We start from the raw sequence: 20,222 nt of genomic DNA, 5'->3' as shown, positions 1-20,222 counted from the left end.
AGTGAAGTATGAAATCAAAATTGTATTAAAAAAAATTGAATGCAAATGAAATGAAACAAACTACAATGGCAATGAAAAAAAGATAAGCTGCATGTCCGTCAAAAAAAATTAAAACTACAAATCCAAATTCAAAAAAATGTTGTCCAAAGTCACATTAAAAATAAAATCAATCCGAGAGAGAAAAAGAAATGCAAAGACCATTGCTCCATGGTGAATAAATACAAATAAAAAAATCAAACAATCCAATGAAGAACTATGTAAAAAACATCCAAGGGTCCATGAGCCCAACTGAACAAAGGAAACCTACAAAAAACCCTAACTAAAATGCAACTATATACAAAAAGTGGAGCAGTGTCTGTCGACTCCTAATCATAAGAAGAAACAAAGGAAACCTAAAACTAAAGAACTATATACAAAGGCGGCGGGCAAGTCCAGTGGCTCACTCCGTGGTGTTCCGGCCAGGGCATCATCAAACTCCTCTTCGATGTCCCGGAGGCGGTCCTGTTCCATGGCCCAGAGGGTCCGCAGGGACGACGCCATCTGCTCCTCCAACCCCCTGCGGATTGCCTCGAGGCACTCGGCCCGCCTCAGGGCCCTCCGCATGGAGTTCTCCGCCCTGACCATCGTGAGCTGCGCCTCTTCCGCCCGCCGCCGCTCTGCACCTATCTGCTGGCCCAACCGCAGCCACACGGAAGACACTTCCCGTCCTGGGTCCTCCTGCCCTCCGGCCGATGCCTGCCCCTCCGATGTTGATGGCCCCGAGCCATGATGCCTCCCACGTTGACTCTGCTGCTGCCTCCGACGCAACTGCCTCTGCCAGCACAATGGCATCCAGGCTGATGGATTCCACCGACGCCGTCGTGCACGTGCCCTGCCTGATGATGCCGGCACATCCTCCATCTGCTGGGGTACAGTTGCTGTGGTGTCCACCCATGCTGGACCTCCGACTCCCGACTGTGGCAGGGATGGGATCCCCACCGAGCTGGCTGCATTGGTCAGGGCAGGTCCACAGGGGGCCCTGGTGGCATCTGGGCCGGAAGACGGCAAGGAGAACGACCGGCGTATAGCCTCCACAGAGGAGGAGAGGGCCGCCAGATGGGCCGACACATGCAGGAAACCCCCGAACATGGAAGATCCCAATTGGGCCACGTCGGCACGGTGCTCTTTGTGATGACGTGCGTGCTCCTCCCGGGAAGCACACACGTCATCATGAATTGCACCCGCGTGCATCGCGACCCCAATCAGGACCTTCTCCATACGGCCACGGGTCCCCTCGTCCACAGGTGGAGGGGAGTCAGGTGACATGGACATCCCCTCTACCTGCGGACGGGCCTGGGACGGGGCATTCCTGCTGGTGCATGGTGGTGCACTCACAGGGTCAGGGACAGCGACATGCACAGGCCCCTCCACGGTGACCTGTGCTGCCTCCTGCCCCTGCCCCTGGACTGCACCACTTGCACCAGCAGGGATGCCCCCACCAGGCCCCATGTGTGCCTCAGTGGCGGCCTCCTCCTCCTCTGTGGAAACCACCAACCTGGATGGCTCCTCACCGTCTTCCGCCGTAGCAGGCCCCTGTGGCGGCTCACCCACCCCTTCTGCTGCAACCGTGGGGGCATCCCCGCCGCCTTGCTCCACAGCGCTGTCTCCGCCCTCTTCTTCACTAGCCGCTGTGTAGAGGGAGAGATAGAACACAAGCATCAGGGTACCGTACAATGGTCCCCTAGACAGGAAGAAATAGCAGATGAGTACCACTGTCAAAGTACAATTCCATCATGTCCCTCCAAAACACATGGGTCAGTCCAGGCAAATCACACACAGTAACAGGCATGGTGCATGCCATGGACATTTCCATACATGTCCAATGGACTCTTGAAACATACAATGATATGGAACTCACATGCATCATGGGTCATGCCTATCACATGCACACACTTCACCTCAGTCACATCCATCTGGCCTCATACACCCCAAACACAGCGGATACAAGGATAACTAGGCTGCATCAGTGAATCTGTGCATTGTCACAGACATGTGTCATGCATCCATGGCATTCACAAGTCACAGACACGCAGGTCAGGCACACAGACATGGCTACCATATATGTACCTGGCATCAGCACCCATCCCTCACCCCCACCCATGTCCAGGAACAGAGACTGGCATGCTCTCATGTGTAAAATCTGCATAGGTCTCACCATGTCACATTTAAACACATGCAACGACCATGTGGTTCACACATCACTGGTCGCACATGCATTACCATGATGTCCCTGCACACATACATGCGTACATGGCCTACACTTGTGTATAGGCGCGTTACAAATACCATATCATATGTCACACATACAGGCAATTATCAGACAACCAGCACACCGCAACATGCCCTGTCTCACACAGCAATGCTTGGCCACTTACCGCTCAACTCCAGACGGGTCTCCCTCTCAAGGATCTGGGCGTGGAGCGCTGGGCGTACGCGTTCCAGGACCCTCATCTGGATGGAACTCATGTGGCCCCGGCCCCCTCCACGAGGCGCCGGGCCTTCACGAGGGTCCTGGACCTCAAGTCCTCCCAGCGCTTCTTGATCTTCTGGACGTCGCGGGTTGCCACCCCCTCCGTGTTGATGGCAACCACACAGTCGGCCCAGATCCTCTCCCGTCCTTCCTTGCTGGCGCGGGACGATCCAAAGAGGGCATCATACTGCCCCAGGACATGCTCCACCAGGACACCAACTTCGGTGGCAGTGAAGCTGGTGCCCCTCTGCCTCTCTGGCCTGGGGTTGCCACTGGTGCCAGATGTCGAAGTGCCCTGACATGGCAACCCCAGAGGCAGGAGTGGGTGGGCAACTGGGTCCTGGGGCTGGGCTGTGGAGCGATGTTATCCCAGTCGGGAGTCTTCTGTTCCAGCAGGGGTGGACACAGCAACTGGACCCCTGCAGATGGCTGATGTGCAGGCACCAAATGGCAGGGCACGTTGGCAGCAGGCAGGCAGGCAGCAGCAGATGGCACGTGGGAGGCTGCTCGGGGCACTGGGGAGCAGTAATTCGGCCTTCTGGGCAGGAGCGTGGTCTTCCGTGTGTTTTCGCGTGGCCAGATTGATACGGAGTGATTTGGCACGTGAAAATCCTGCACGTCAGTGTGAAATTCGAGGAAAGGCCCTTAGCGCTTAAGCGCGTCAGCACGCATACGCGATTCTATTGGACCAAAGGCCCTCAGCGCGTAAGCGCGTCTGTGACATGACCCGCATGGGTGTTTCCCTCATAGCACGTGATGACGGAGCACACGTGGAAAGACTGCATGTCAGAGTGTCCTCGCGTGTAATTGGACAAAAGTGTGCGTACACGCGATTGGCCTATGTACGTGTATTTCAGGGGTGCGCAGGCACTTACACACGCAAGTACATCAGCGCACGTGTATTCCGGGGTGCGCGGGAATTTCCACACGCTATTGGCCTGGGTACTGGATTTTAGGGGTGCGCGGGAAGTTGCACACGCTCGCCTACAACACGCGCAAAGAAACACGTACGCCAGTAGGAAGCAGGCATACGTCGACCCGCGATGCATAAATTTGCGCGCAAAAAACTAACAAGCTCAGACGCCAGGATGAATATACCGTTCCTAGCAGCAGTGGCCGTGGGCTACCAAAGGAGGAGGAGGAGGATAGTCAGGGGCAGAATGTTCACACCAAGAACCATCCTTTTCGGGATGCCTGATGACCAGGTGTATGGGAGGTACAGGTTTCCACCACACATAAAACTGGACCTGGTGAGTGAGTGGGAGGATGACCTCACATCACCCACCCTGTGCTCCCAAGCACTCAGCCCCCTGGAGAAGATCCTCAATGTACTGCACTTCTTAGCCACTGGATCATTTCAGCGGACAAGTGCCATAGTGGGTGGGGTGTCACAGGCCATGCAGTCACGCTGCCTACACCAGGTCTTGAACATCATCACTGCACGCCCATCAGTCCGTAGGCACATATACCTGCCCAGAACACCTGCAGAAAGGCATGCTGCCGCCCTGGATTTTTACGGTGTGGCACGATTCCCCAAAGTGCTAGGTGCCATCGACTGCACCCATGTGGCTCTACGTTCCCCCAGGGTATCTGAGCACATCTATAGGAACCGCAAGCACTGGCATTCCATCAACGTGCAGGTAGTATGTAATGCCAAGGGAATCATCACCTCAGTATATGCCAACTATCCCGGGTCCACCCACGACAGCTTCATTTACTGAATGTCCACCCTAAGCCGGGACCTAGAAGCTGGGCGGCATGGCGATACATGGCTGCTTGGTGAGTATGAATGCCACTGCACATGCATGCATGTCAGATACTGAGCAAGGTCACAACCCCACCAATGATACCCATCACCACCTCCACAGGGGACAGTGCCTACCCTCTCAGCCCCCACATGATGACGCCAATTCGGAACCCCACCACGCCACCCGAGGTAAGATATAACACAGCCCACATTGCAACCCGTGGCATAGTGGAGCGCACATTCGGAGTGCTTAAGTCACGCTTTCGCTCCTTTGACCGTTCTGGCAGGCAGCTGTTATACGCTCCCCCAGTAGTGTGCAGGATCATAGTGGCAGCATGTGTCCTGCACAACGTTGCAACACGCCGGGGCCTGGCCGTGGACATGGTGGTGCCCCCACATCCCCAACCACATGCACGCCCGCTGCGCATGGGAGGGGAAAGGGCACGGGGAGGCAGCCCGTACACAGCTAGTGGCTAATTACTTCACATAGAAATCACACCCCTGTGGAGTGCACACTTCCCTGGCACATACCATCTGACAATCAATGATGACTCAACCTGACACTGATCCTGAATGTCTGGAGAATCAACCGTCAAAACCATATCAGCCTGAGATTGTTCACCTGGAAGTGTTACAATGTGTGCATCCCTACCTACACAGACACCACCAATGCAGTTTCGTGAAAAAACACATTCATGCAGCTAAAATGAATACCCACTTGCAAAATGCAACATGAGGACAGGGCCATGTCACCCAACCCATCCCCAGCACCGCCACACGACACACCAGGCCATGTCATGCTATGTGCAGGTAAACAAAGTAATCCCCACAACATGACACAAGTGTCACAAAGTACAGTGTCCCTAATTGAAACTCGCGACACCTGAAATGCTCACAGTAATGCAGGACCAACAACACACTTGAGCAGGTATTTAGCAATAACACTTATCAGCTACTGACCCTCAAATCTACCATTAACATGACATTACGAATGTAAGGAATTAGTAGTCTCACCACCTGGAAATGCCTGCACTCCCACCACTTCCAACTGTACAGTGTTGCCGCCATGTAGAGTTGTAGGTGCACTGCTGCCAACATGGACCTGATCTCCAAAGTAGAGGGCCTTGTGTAGACATGAGGAAAGGACCTGCAAATTAGGAGGTAGACATGGATGATGAGTTACACATCAATGCAACATGCAGTGTACAACACAACAGCAATATGCACTAGGAATGTATACACAGTATTGACTAGACTACCCACACATGTAGTGGGAGTCCAATGTCACCATGTACGTCAATGTCACTTGAGCACACCCTTTGCAAGCCCATGGAAACGGGAAGCAGGAGGGGTGTGTGTGACAAAAACCCAAGCATCTGAACCAAATACATGACAAGCCTGCATGTGCCCAGCCACAATGCAGCGTATGCCCACGGGAGCCACACAAGGCAACACACTGTCCCAAAAAATAAATAAATAAATAAATACATTTTTTTTAAAAATTGCCATTAATGGGCCGGGGGGGGGTTGGGGAGGACACCCAGGAGGTCCGAAGACAGGGTGCACACCAAAACCCACCTGTGTGGATCTTGCGAAAAAAAAACACCTCCATGGGCTCATGGCCCACACGGCTACCCTATTGTGGGAGTATCACTGCTGTCGCTATTATCACCCTGTGCAGCTGCATCCGGAGGTGGTGGCACTATGGGAGACAGCCCACGCAAGGCCCTAGTCTGTTCCTCCATGGCTGCAAGCATGCGGGTGTGGTAGGTCTCGTTCTGGAGGATGAGTGTGCGGAGGTCCCCATGCAACAACTCACGGGATGCCCGGACCTCCGCCCTAGTTGCCTGCATCTCAGCTGAGAGCGTACGGGTGAGACGCTCCAGCTGCTGTTCTGTCCTTTGGTTTGTTGAAGCCTCAAGCTCAACAAGAGTCGTCCTGAGGTGAAGGAGTTCCAGCCTCAGGGCTTCCCTGTGGCCCTGGGACTCTATGGAGATGGCTTCCTGCAGAGTCGCCAGTGCCGCCCGCCTGTCCCTGTTGGACGCCAACATGTCCTCCCTGTGTGACTGGCAGATGGAGTTGGTTGCCTGCTGTAGTCGCTCCATCAGCCTTTCGGGGGGGACAATGGAAGTGGCCACCCTATCCATGGCCTGAGCCATCATCTCTGATGATGCTGCCTGTTGGGTTGCCATACCGTAAATGGATTGCTCCCAGGCGGTATTGCCAGGTGGCGTACGGCCACCACGTCAGCGGGCACCACACCTGTCTGGGGCAAGGCGAACTGCGCCTTGCTGTGCCGGCACTGCCTGAGGCTGCAGGACTGCATTCCCCCTCTGATCTGCTGGCCCAGGAACAGGATCAGATGTCGCGGAGTGTGACCCTGCATCCGTAACCACCAAAGGCGTAGCTCGCAACACTGACATCCCCATTGAGGGTTCTGACCCTGGTGCAGGTGGGTGGGACAGAACAGAATCCCTCCCAGGAACACTCACCTGCGACGGCACGTAGGTCTCATCATCCGAATCAACACCTGAGTACAGCTCGGGGGAGGTGCAGCCAGAGACACCCCTTGAGAGCACGACCTGCAGCAGTTGTGGGTTCTCACCCACCACCACACCACGTCCCTCACTGGTGGTCGGTCGGCCCTCAGACCCCTCCTGGGTCTGCACCATCTCCACAAACCCAGCAGTATCAGGTGCGTCTTCCCCTGCAAAGACATAAAAGCAAACAAATGGAAACAGGCATTAGCACCATGGCACACAATGAGGGCTGAGAAGCAACAGAACCAGTACTTGATTGACACATGTCCCACATGACTAAAACCCTCCCATGCATGCACCCTCACTGCGTATGAAGGGTAGGCAAATGGCACACACTGATGACACCAAGATGGAAGATGAACACATTTTCTGCATGCTGCCTGGCAGTGGCATCACACATTGGCCTGTGATTGCCAGGTGAAATACACATGCCATCACACAGATGGTATGTACCATTGCAATTGAGTGAAGATGGAGAGGAGGGCAGCACTTATTCATTCAGTCCAGTTCCCTCATGTAATAGCTTTTCTAATTCAAACAGGTCTGATTTTTCACCTGGAGCTGCCAGTCCAAAATGGTCCGATTGCACAGGGACATGTCTAAACAAATGATATCCAGGTAACAAAGTCACTCCACTTTACCATAGCCATGTCAGACATGTGACTAGAGGACTGAGAAATGCCTAGTAAAAGTGGTGGAATGCAAACAATCTGCCTGAATGAACAGAGAAAAATAAGCAACAATGTTGTGGCAAGGTGACACTTCAAGGGCAACTGGCGTGCTGTTGGGCTAGATGTCTACTGTTGGCAGATGATATACTGCTATGGCCAAATGCTGCTGCGCAGAATGTATTGCATGAAGCACATGGGTGACCCAAACGACTCAGGCGCACACACCCTCACCTGGCACACAAACAGAAGCCCTCACACACACACCATGCACATGGATGACACACACATGCATGTGCACTCACCTGACAATGCCTCATAATCAGGCAGATCTCCCATGCCTTGGATCTGTTCCTCCGTGACGTAGGTCCCAGCGACTGACTCATGTGGAGTGAGTTCCATGTCTTCTACTGGAGACCCACCTCCAGTCACTAGAGTTGCGGCATGACTTGAGGCCAGCTTATTCTTTGCCCTGCGCTTTAGGTCATTCCAGCGCTTATAGCAATCATTGGCTGTGCGCCTCACGATTCCAAGGGCACTTACGATGTCTGCAACGGTCTGCCAGTGTGCCTGGCGTTGTGCAGGAGTGGTCTTGGATCCTGCAACAATGACCATTTTGTTATCATGTGCGGACACATACTCGACAAGTGCATTCAGTTCGGCATCCGTGAAGCTGGGCTTCCTCGACGGGCCGGACTGTGTAGCCGTGTCTGGGGCATCAGCCTGTGCCGGACGAGCACTCTTCCTCTTCCGCTTGGAAGGTGGTGGTGATCCTGAGTGTCCTACGCCGCTCTGGACACTAGGGGCAGGAGCCCTGATGGACTCTGTATCAGGAGTGTGGGATTGCACACTCAGCCTGGGAGTTGGTGCAGGCATTGGCTCAAGTGTAATGGTGTCAGGGGGAATGTCAGCAGGATGGACTAGGACCAACACTGTTCTGGCTGGGTGTGTGAGAGCTGGGGTGGATGGAGCCGCAGCTGCCCCTGCAGCCTCTCCACCCTGCCTATTTGGGGCAGCAGATGACCTTGCTGCCCCTGATCCACGTGGCCTGATGACATCAACGTGCACCGGCGCACGTATCATAGGCCTGCTGACCTGGAAGTCAGCCATGGAGTCAGCCAGGTCTGGTGCCACAATGGGCTGGTCCAACAAGGGCTGAGCATGGATGGTGTCAGCCACATCAGCCTCAACCAGGGGGGTCGGGGGGGGATTATGGGTGCCCTTGACTGGTCCTCCACACATGGGGGGACAGGGTCACCCTGCAAGTAACGACCACGTCCCCTACCGGATCCACCACAGCCACCACTTGTGGCTCGTCCACCTTTGCCACAGTAACCGATTCCTCGCCTCCCAACCGTGGCACTGATGTTAATGTGCGTATGGGAGTGGCTGTAAACTATTGTCCTGGGCATTTGGGGGTCAACGGGGTTGGGTACCAGATGGTAATTGTACCCTAGTGCTCTAACAAGGCTGAATGTGACCCCTGGGGAAAGATGATGGGTCACGCAACGCACAGGAAGCCCAAAAAAGGGAGATGACGTGCACGCAACCCCTCCTAGACCATGTGTGCGTAAAAAAAACCTGCACTACGCTGTGGCACCCAGTAACACAAGAATGAACGTATGCGTGTCACACGCAGCCTAGAATTACCTCTGAAGGGGTAGGCTACACACGGGGCGAGCACAGATGTTAAATTTGTGCGTGACTCACTGTCTGCCAGGAAAAGAGCGAGAAAAAGAAGCATGTGTGCGCGTTGGCAACCCCCCCCCTGCCAAAAGAAGAATTGTACGCTGTCTGAGGAGACAGGACAACAGTAGAAGGGAACGCTGTTTGAGGGAACAGGCCCAGGAAAACCAGAAAAAGAGAAAAAGCTGTCAGAGGTAACAGGGAGTACGAACTTGAAACGCCGTGAAGTAAATCACGTGTGAAACGACAAGAAGTACAGATTTCACCCACTCGCTCTCCACAAAAAGCATGTACAAGGAAATGGTGTTCTACACGTACCTTTTATGCAGGCCCACACGTCCAGCGTCACTTCCGCGTGTACGCGCTAGGGCCATTTCCACCAATTACACGCTTTGTCACTTCCGCGTGTAGGGCCATTTCCACCAATTACACGCTTTGTCACTTCCACGTGTACGCGCTAAGGCCATTTCCACCAATTACACACTTTGACACTCCGACGTGTCTTTCATTTTTTTAACATGCAACATTTCAAACGTGTGCCATATTCAACGTGCACGTGACTTCATAGACGCGCATACGCTGGTGGCCTTTGGGCCAATGAATGTACAGACGTGTGCTGACGCGCTTACGCGCTAAGGGCCTTTCCTCGAATACACGCAGACGTGCTGGATTTTCACGTGCAAAATCACTCCGTATCAAGCTGGCCACGCGTTCACACACGGAAGACCACGCTCCTGACCAGAAGGCTGAATTACTGTCCCCCAGAGCCCTGAGCACGCTCCCACCTGCCATCTGCTGCTGCCTGATTGCCTGCTGCCCACATGCCCTGCCATTTGCTGCCTGCACATCAGCCAGGGGTGCTGTTGCTGTGACCACCCCTGCTGGAACCGAAGACTCCCGACTGCTTTTCCATCGCCCCACAGACCAGCCCCAGGACCCAGTTGCTCACCCATTCCTGCCTCTGGGGTTGCCATGTCGGGCACTGCAACATCTGGCACCAGTGGCAACCCCCGGCCAAGGAGGCAGAGGGGCACCAGCTTCACTGCCACCGAAGTTGGTGTCCTGCTGGAGCATGTCCTGGGGCAGTATGATACCCTCTTCACAAGGTTGCGCGCCGACAAGGAAGGACGGACTCGGATCTGGATGGACATAGTGACTGCCATCAACACGGAGGAGGTGGCAGTCCGCGTCTACGAACGTGTCAGGAAGCGCTGGGAGGACTTCAGGTCCAGGACCCTCAACAAGGCCCGCCGCCTCCTGATGGCAGCGGATGCTAAGGGGCGCCGGGGCCACTTGTCGGAAGATCAGATGAGGGTCCTGGAACGCATATCCCCAGCGCTCCACATCCAGGTCCTTGAGAGGCAGACCCGCCTGCAGTCGAACGGTAAGTGTACATGCATACTGATTGTAAGCTGTGCGTGTGGTGGTGTGCCAGGAGTGTGCAGGTTGAACATGTATTTTTATGTGGGCAAGTAGGGGGGGGTGTACAGGGCCGTGACGGTGACACATGCCAGGGGTCTCATGTGTGACACATGGATGGTGCTTGTGTGTGTGGGCATGCATGGCACAGGATGTGGAGGAATGATTGTCAGGTGTGACATGGATGTCGATCAAAACACTGCGACAGTTGGCGGAGGTGTACACATGCATGCAAGTTTGGTGGTGTGTGTGCATGTGTAGTGTACTCCCTATGTTGCATGTGATGTGTGGATGACCTTTGGCTGCTCATGCTGTTGTATGTGAATGGATGGTGCTGGCTGTTGCAATATGGCTGTGGTATGGCTCATGTGTGCAAGTTGAAATGACATGTGTGTTGGGGATTGTGATGCCATGTCTGAGGTTTACCAATGCCACTCATGTATAACTGTCATGTGTGTATGAGTCCATTTTACAGTGCCCTGATGCCTGTGTTTTCTTTCTCCCTGTCTGCAGCGTCAACTGATGAAGAGGGCGCAGAAGGTGCTGTGGAGCACAGCGGCAGGGGTCGCACCACCAGCCGGAGACGCAAGGCCCGGATCCCCTCCCAGGTTCTGATCTCGTCGAGGAGTGAGGAGTCTGGTGCCGTGTCCCAGGCCGCAGCTGCCGAGGGGAGGTCCAAGAGGCGGAGGTTGGAGTTGGACTCCTCGGCAGCAGAAGGGGCAGCTGGGACCCCATAGGGCCCAACGGAGGAAGATGGCACGGAGTCATCCAGGTTGGTGGGGGGTTTGGTGGAGGAGGAGGCCGTGCAAGCGACAGAGGCGGGGTCTGGAGGTGGGGATTCCACTGGTGCTAGTGGTGCAGTGCAGGATCAGGGACAGGAGTCAGCACAGGCCGCCGCGGAGGTGCCTGTGTGCAATCCTGTCCCTGCTCCTGTCACTGCATCATCTTGCACCAGCGTGGATGCCTACCTCCAGACCCGTTCTCAGGGAGGGGATTGGCTTACAACACCTGGCCTTCCTCTCCCTGCGGATGTGGCTATCCTCCACCAGGTTGAGCCTGTCCAGGGTGGGGTGGCGTTGCGTCAACGGGCCATGCGAGCTGACCTGCAGTCTTTTCATGATGAGTCTGCACGTCTTCTCGCATGGCTCATTGACCGCGTTGGCCCACTGGGACAGCTCACCAGGGCTGGATTCCTCCGTTTCCTGGACCTTGTTCCGACCCCCTTCTCCACAGAACCCCCTATACCCCAGTCGTCCTCCATGCCATCTTCCCACCCATGTGTCACCTGGGTGCCCTGTGGAGCTGCCTCCGACCGTGCGGCCAGGCTGGTGGACAACAGATCCCTGCCACAGTCGGGAGTCGGACGTCCAGCAGGGGTGGCCACATCAACGACTGCACCCCAGCTGGAGGAGGATGTGCAGGCACCATCGGACAGGGTACATGGACAGCAGCAGCTGCAGCAGCAGGAGGCTGTAGGTGGGAGCCACGATAGCTCGGGGCCTTCAACATCGGAGAGGCAGGCATCGGCCAGAGGGCAGGAGGACCCTGGACGGGCAGTGTCTTCGGTGTGGCAGCGGTTGGGCCATGCCATAAATGCGGAGCAGCGGCGGGCGGAAGAGGCATGGCTCACGATGGTCAGGGCGGAGAACTCCATGCGGAGGGCCCTGAGGCGGGCCGAGTGCCTCGAGGCAATCTGCAGGGAGTTGGAGGTGAACATGTCGGCGTCCCTGCGGACCCTCAGGGCCATGGAACAGGACCGCCTCTGGGACATAGACGAGGAGTTCGATGATGCCCTGGCCCGGAACACCACTGAGTGAGCCGCTGGACTGGCCCACCGCCATTGTATATAGTTATTTAGTGGTAGGTTTCCTTTGTTGTTTATTTTTATTTGGAGTCGACGGACACTGCTCCACCTTTTGTATATACTTCCATTTTAGATAGGTTTTTTTGTAGGTTTCATTTCTTCTGTTGGGATGATGGACCCTGAATACTTTGTACATAGTTGGACTTTGCATTTGGATATTTTTTTTACTATGAATATTTTTTTCCATGGAGCAATGGTTTTCTATTTCTTTTTTCCCTTCATTTCCTTTTTATGGACTTGAACTTTGGAAGACATTTTTTTGGATTATCATTTATTGATTTTATTTTGAAAAGGGACAGCCAGCTTAATTTTCTTTATTTTATACTTGTGTATATTGTTTAATTTTGATTGCCATTACTGTTGTTTTTAATACATTATTTTGATTTTTTCATTCTTCAATGTGTGGTTTCATCTCATTGTTTTCATGCATGTCATGATATGGGTTTTCAGGTTCACTTGCAACCATTGTGTGTGTGTGAGACACATGTCTTCATTTACATTGTTTCCATTGGAGTAGTATCATGGCCGCATGTAATACTTGGTTGTGTCTTTGGGCTGTGGTGGCTGGCCATGAGGCCCATGCTTGAGGATTGTCAGGGCCTGTGGGCAGGAGGACATATGTGGGGGCCTGGTGGAGGCTGCCCCTGGTGGCTGGGGGGTAGGGGTGGTGGGAGACATGAGTGGGGGCCTGGTGGAGGCTGCCCCTGCACTGCTGGGGGGTGGGGGTGGTGGGAGACATGAGCGGGGGCCTGGTGGAGGGTGCCCCTGGTGGCTGGGGGGTGGGGGTGGTGGGAGACATGATTGGGGGCCTGGTGGAGGCTGCCCCTGCACTGCTGGGGGATGGGGGTGGTGGGAGACATGAGTGGGGGCCGGGTGGAGGCTGCCCCTGGTGGCTGGGGGGGGTGGTGGGAGACATGAGTGGGGGCCTGGTGGAGGCTGCCCCTGCACTGCTGGGGGGTGGGGGTGATAGGGGACATGAGTGAGGGCCTGGTGGTGCTGCCCCTGCACTGCTAGGGGGTGGGGGTGGTGGGAGACATGAGTGGGGGCCTGGTGGAGGCTGCCCCTGCACTGCTGGGGGGTGGGGGTGGTGGGAGACATGAGTGGGGGCCTGGTGGAGGCTGCCCCTGCACTGCTAGGGGGTGGGGGTGGTGGGAGACATGAGTGGGGGCCTGGTGGAGGCTGCCCCTGGTGGCTGGGGGGTGGGGGTGGTGGGAGACATGAACGGGGGCATGGTGGAGGGTGCCCCTGGTGGCTGGGGGGGGTGGTGGTGGGAGACATGAGTGGGGGCCTGGTGGAGGCTGCCCCTGCACTGCTAGGGGGTGGGGGTGATAGGGGACATGAGTGGGGGCCTGGTGGAGGCTGCCCCTGCACTGCTAGGGGGTGGGGGTGGTGGGAGACATGAGTGGGGGCCTGGTGGAGGCTGTCCCTGGTGGCTGGGGGGTGGGGGTGCAGGGGGACATGAGTGGGGGCCTGGTGGAGGGTGCCCCTGCACTGCTGGGGGGTGGGGGTGGTGGGAGACATGAGCGGGGGCCTGTTGGAGGCTGCCCCTGGTGGCTGGGGGGTGGGGGTGCAGGGGGACATGAGTGGGGGCCTGGTGGAGGGTGCCCCAGCACTGCTGGGGGGTGGGGGTGGTGGGAGACATTAGTGGGGTCCTGGTGGAGGCTGCCCCTGGTGGCTGGGGGGTGGGGGTGGTGGGAGACATGAGTGGGGGCTTGGTGGAGGCTGCCCCTGCACTGCTAGGGGGTGGGGGTGGTGGGATACATGAGTGGGGGCCTGGTGGAGGCTTCCCCACAGTCCTGGGGGGTGGGGTGGGTGGGAGACATGAGTGGGGGCCTGGTGGAGGCTGCCCCTGCACTGCTGGGGGTGGGGTGATAGGGGACATGAGTGGGGGCCTGGTGGAGGGTGCCCCACACTGCCGGGGGGTGTGGGGGGTGGGAGACATGAGCAGGTGTGCAGGGTAGTCCCCTGTTTTGTGGGGTGCCTGCAGGGGCCGTGGAGGGTGTACAGGGAACACCTGTGAGGACCCACCCAGCCTAATCGCGTGTGTAACTTCCCGCGCACCCCTGTAATACATGTACCCAGCCAAATTGCGTGTGATAATTCCCACGTACCCCTGTAATACACGTACCCTGGCTAATCGCGTGTAAAACTTCACGCGTACCCCTGTAATACATGTAGCCTGGCTAATCGTGTGTAAAACTTCCTGCGTACCCCTGTAATACACTTACCCTGGCTAATCGCATGTAAAACTTCCCGCGTACCCCTGATATGAACGTTACCCGCTTTGCGTTTCTTGTTTGGCAGCCCTGTAAACTGGTCCAGGGTTAGCGCAGCCCTTTGCGATGATTTAGCGATTTTGATGGCTTTTCCTTGCGCGAGGGCGTTCTTGGGGGCGTTACTGGCGCTGCTGCAGGGTTGCTGTTATACTCTGCGCCACGGCTGGTTTGGGAGCCTAAAATCCATGAATACGCTGTGCGCGGAAATCGGTTTTGGCGCACGCGCCTGGCACAGACAATGACACGCGGACACTCTGCGCCAGCCGCTTGCGACACTTTTCTGCGAAATTCTATGAATTACCCTGTCAATATCCTTATATGCTGACGATTTGCTACTATATCTGAAATATCCGGAGGAAAATCTTCAATTTATTCTGGAGGTAATGGAAAATTATGCAGAACTGTCCGGCATAGCGGTGAACCCCCACAAATCGAGCATGTTCCCATTGGGTAGCTACAGAGGAACCCCTCTGGAGCGGTTGCCAGTGTTGTCGGTGCCATGGGCGGTTGGCTCCTTCCGCTACCTCGGAATAGATGTGTATGACACGGTAGAGGAGGAACATTTGCATAATACTGAGATGGCTGTGGGAAAAATCCATATAAGTATGAAGTTTTGGGAGAAGTTGCCGCTGGCAATGATGGGACGGGGGGCGATGCTCAAAATGGTGGTCTTGCCCAGGCTCTTACATTTTTTAAATATATCCCGTACATGATACCCAAAAAGTTTTTTGCCAAGCTGAATGGTATGTGCAGAGACTTCCTATGGCATGGCACTCAGAATAGAGTGGCGCTATGGAAGCTGCAGAACATCTATGACAGAAGGGGTATTAAGCTGCCAAATTTGTAGGCCTATTATGTAGCTGGCCAGTTGCAATATGTGGCCAAGTGGCTCTCTGATGAGGTGACTCCGGAGTTTAGGCTGTTTGGACAGGACTGCACTCCGTTTTATCTAAAGGAAATTATTTGGTTGCCTAGACTTGTAATGAAGGAGCGCCCGGGTATGATGATGCTTGGGTGGAAGATGTGGCATAGAGTATGCCGACTGATGGAAAACCTGTACCCGTGTTCCCTGCAGGTACCGCTGGTGCCCTTGGCAGGGGAAGATACACAACTAAGAATGATAATCAGGACCTACTGGGAGCCGGTCGGGCTGGTTACATTGGGAGATGTCTGGCAAAAGGGGGTCATTAAGGATTTTGAAGAATTAGGGGAAGAGGCAGGCTTGAATAGAGGCCAATATGTCACGTATCTGAGGCTTGTGCAGATTATTCGTAAAACCTGGCCTGAGACTGCATTGGCGGAGGAGCCAGACGCAACCATGGGGACAATATATGACATGTTAGAAGGAGGGCATGAGATCTCTAGACTGTATGAGATGATGATGACCCGGATAGGGAAGGATTTGACGCATTTGAGGCTGGATTGGGAAGCAGAGGTGGGAGCACAGATGACCGATGGAATGTGGGAGCGTGCTATGGGATACTACAAGAAGGTGTCCAGAAATGCCAGATTACAACAAATACAGTTGTACGTAACACAGAGCCTATATGACCCCGATGAGAATATCTAAGTTTGTAAATGCGGGACGACAAGCATGCCCAAAATGCGATAAAGAAGATGCTGATATGACACACATGTTTTGGTCTTGCCCAGTGATTGAGAGTTTTTGGGGGGAGGTGGCACAAAAACTAGCTGACAAAGGGATCACGCTCGATATAGATACAACCTGGGCCTGCCTGTTGGGAGGGTTTCCCAGACCACAGAATACTAAACATGTTGGGAAATTGAAGGACTTGGCATATGTGCTTGCAAAACGAAGGATTGCCATGGGCTGGAAGCAGTGCCATAAGCCACAGGTTGGGCTGAAATGGTGGTATGGCAGGAGGCATGTAGCAAGTGTGGGGAAGAAGAAGTGAGTACCTTGCTAGCATGGAGAGTGTTAATAACTGGACTGTTTGGCACAATAACGGATTCTGCAGTCTCAGAAGAAAGCGATACCCTGCCACACGCAGCAGATACGGAATGATGAAGAACAAACTCTTAAGGGGGGAGGGATTGGGGGTTCAGTGGCGTTCATTTATTGATGTTCATGTGTATTGTTGCAAATAACGCTGCTAGTTTGGTTTGTATTGTTTGTTTGGTTTAAAAAATAATAAAAAACATTTTAAAAAGAAAAACTATTGTCTTTTCTCGCGTGTGTGTGTGTGTGTGTGTGTAAAGTTTGAATGCTGAAACTAAATCACACAATTAAATAAATTAAATAAAAAAACATTTTTAAAAAGTAACTCGGGTTCAGATGTCATGCAGCAGATTGTTCCACTTACTAGTCAATGCAATGAAGGTCCTCGAGGAGAAAGGGTTGTGGAAAAGTAGAGATATGTGGCACAGGGAGGGCTGTGATTCTATTGTGGGCATAGTGAATTTAGGATTTTGGTGTGATTTTTGCAGAGATTAAGAATTGTGAGACAGTATTAGGATGCAAGAAGGCCCGTGTGGCGGAATTACATTTGCAGTTCCTGGATGGGTGCTAGTATGAAAGCACGTCAGTCAGAACTGAGCAGGGGTCAAACAAAGGACAATGAGGGAAGGGAAAGGAAAAGGGTGTGCAATGATGGGAGCTAAGCAAACACACTCAGGCCCTAATTCATGGAACTTTTAGCATAATGCAAGGTGACGTTGCACCGTCAACAATACACTTTGCATCGTCTGTGAATCAGGATGTTTGTTGGCAGTGCAATGCCACTTTGCACCGTGCTAAAAGTTCCATGAATTAGACCCTTACACTGCTGTCTGCTTTCAGCCTCCATGCAAACAGCCCGGGTGTTGTTTAGTCCATCTAGCTTCATATACACTGTGTTACAATATAACCAACATGCCTATTGGTCGTCTGCACACCTTGCAGTCACATTTCACTCCATTGTGCAGTCAGTTGAAGAACTTGGGGTGCACTCTTTTTCAGAAGACATGCAAAAGAAGGTCTGGGGGTGCCTCTACCGGCAAGAACTCAGCCCATTGATATGTTCTTGGGTGGGTGGCCCCCGGGAGAGTCTCAACCACGCTTTAGTTCACTGCGCTTTTCCTCACTGCTCCACTTCGCTGATGAGGCCCGACTAGGCCAAGACACGTGTCTGTGGTTGCTGTTGGTACTCTTGATTAATGAATTGCCTAGCATTTCGATGCTGGACTGCTCGTGGGCAGAACAAAGACTGATATGCAGGGATATTTATCTTCTGTGAAAAGGACAGTGAGCTAAAGACTTGATGAGACTCTCCCGGGGACCATCCACTCAGGAACAGGTCAATGGGCAATGTTCGTGCCAGTAGAGGGATTCCCAGCACCCCCGCCTGCCTTGTTTTGCATATAAAGTAACTTTGGATTTCAACCTAAGTTACCGGGGTAAACCAGATGTGGACCCCTTGCTCACCTCACTGATGATGCCCATCTAGGCTAAAACACGTGTCTGCGGTTGCTTTTGTTCAGAGGAGAATTGCAGAGCATTTCGATGCTGGACTGCCCCTGAGCAAAGACTGATATACGGGGATATTTCTCCTCTGTGAAAAGGACAGTGAGCTAAAGACTTGGTGAGACTCTCCTTACGGGCCATCCACCCAAGAACAGGTCAATGGGCCCTGTTTGTGGTAGCAGGAGGACTCCCAGAACCCCTATTGTTATGCATTTTAAGTATCTTTGGGTTTCACCCTAGGTTACCAGGGGAAACCAGATGTGGACCCCATGCTCACTGTTCTTAGAAAGGCACAACTCCACCTCACTGATGAGGCCCGACGTGTCTGGGGTTGCGGTTGGTACTCTTTTACAGAGGACAATTTCCTAGCATTTGGGTGCTGGACTGCCCCTGGGCAGGGCAAAGACTGACATGCAGGGATATTTCTCCTCTGTGAAAAGGACTGTGAGCTAAAGACTTGATGAGACTCTACCGGGGCCATCCACCCAATAACAAGTCAATGAGCTGTGTTCGTGCTGGTAGTGGGACTACTAGAGCCCCCCTTGTTTTGCATTTTCAGAAGACGATTTCTTTAAAATGTCAGTTGTTGCAAGATTAAGTCATGAATAATTCCAACATCTCTGTCCTTTTAAACATGATTTTGGTCAGAAATAGAATACATTTTCAGTTATATTTTGAAATAATTGCAGCAAGGAAAACAGCAAGCATTTTGCATTCCACTGCCATCAGTCTCGCAAGCTCGCTGATTAGGGCTGGTATGGTACATAGGAGTTCTTATGGAAAAGCGAAACGTGTTGGATTTGACGATGCTAGTTTTATTTTGTTCTCTTTTATAGTAGATAAGATAACAAGCAGTTGTAATCCGTTGAACCATGCTGGCTCATCATTACAGTTTCCTTGCATGAAAGAGTTGATTCCCATTTAATGACAAAGTAATAGCTCCGGTAGGCTGGTGGGACCTTCCATGTCTTACAGATCTGGCTCGCAGTCGCAATCCTTTTCATTTTTGTGTATATAAATCTCATCCTCAGAAGGGTAATTTGGAGGTGCAGCCTCTCTTTGATCTTCAGTCGATGTTGGAGTGCAACGGAAGGCCAGAAAATATCAATTTCAAATGTCACTGACCTGAGATATTTTTTTTACCTGCACTTCCGGTGCAAGAGTTAACGCAGAGCAAAGGATTGCGGCAGTGGGAGGTCGGAAGAACAAACGTTTCATCTTAGAGGAAGGCGCTCCCCTGCAGGGTCCCAGCAGAGAAAGGCCAGTTTGGACCTCCGATAATGCAAGAATCCGCATTCACACTGGTTGCCATATGTACTGTGTCTGATGCTAAGCCGCCGATTAAGCGTTCTCCACCGTGTTGCTCGCACTATAATTAGGCTCTCTTGAGTGTTTTAAAAAATGATTTTCTTTCTTCACTTTAAAAGTCGCTTTGATGATTTCCTTCAAGAAAAGGAGAGTCATTGGCATAAGGCAGTTTCTAGCATCTGTGATTTTTTAGGTGCTCACAGTTCCCACCCTGTTGGGTCAGAAATTTACTGTTCTTTCACAATGTTGAGCTAGACAACATCTAAAAGACTTATTTCCATACCTATCGTAAGTTGAAAACACTCTCATTGCTTCATTAGTTCTTCACTGCCTGTCAATCAGATGGTGGATTTGAAGACCATGGGCCTCGTTACAACTCAGGCGTTAAGGGTTAACGCCGTCGTTAACCCTTAACGCCTGATTCCAATTTTAACGGCTGCTTTTAGCAGCCGTTAAAATCCATGGTGCTAAACCGCCTGGTGCTAATTACGGCACCGTAATTTACGGTGCCGTAATTAGCGCCTTCCCCACTCCCATTATGCCCTATGGGGCAAAAATGGGAATGGCGAAGGGTAAATGGGAAATGGGGATTTACCGCCCCACTCACCTTGGAATGGGGCGGTAAATCCGCCATCCACCATGGTGTAAACATAGTTTACACCATGGTGGTAAAGTTGGTGTACTTACCGCCTGGGTCGTAATGACCCCACATGTGCCCTTCAATGTCCTCCACAAAACTGAG

This window comes from Ambystoma mexicanum, chromosome 9 (assembly GCF_040938575.1).
Source record: "Ambystoma mexicanum isolate Mex_15411 chromosome 9, UKY_AmexF1_1, whole genome shotgun sequence".
NCBI lineage: Eukaryota > Metazoa > Chordata > Amphibia > Caudata > Ambystomatidae > Ambystoma > Ambystoma mexicanum.
This window is presented reverse-complemented; position numbering follows the sequence as displayed.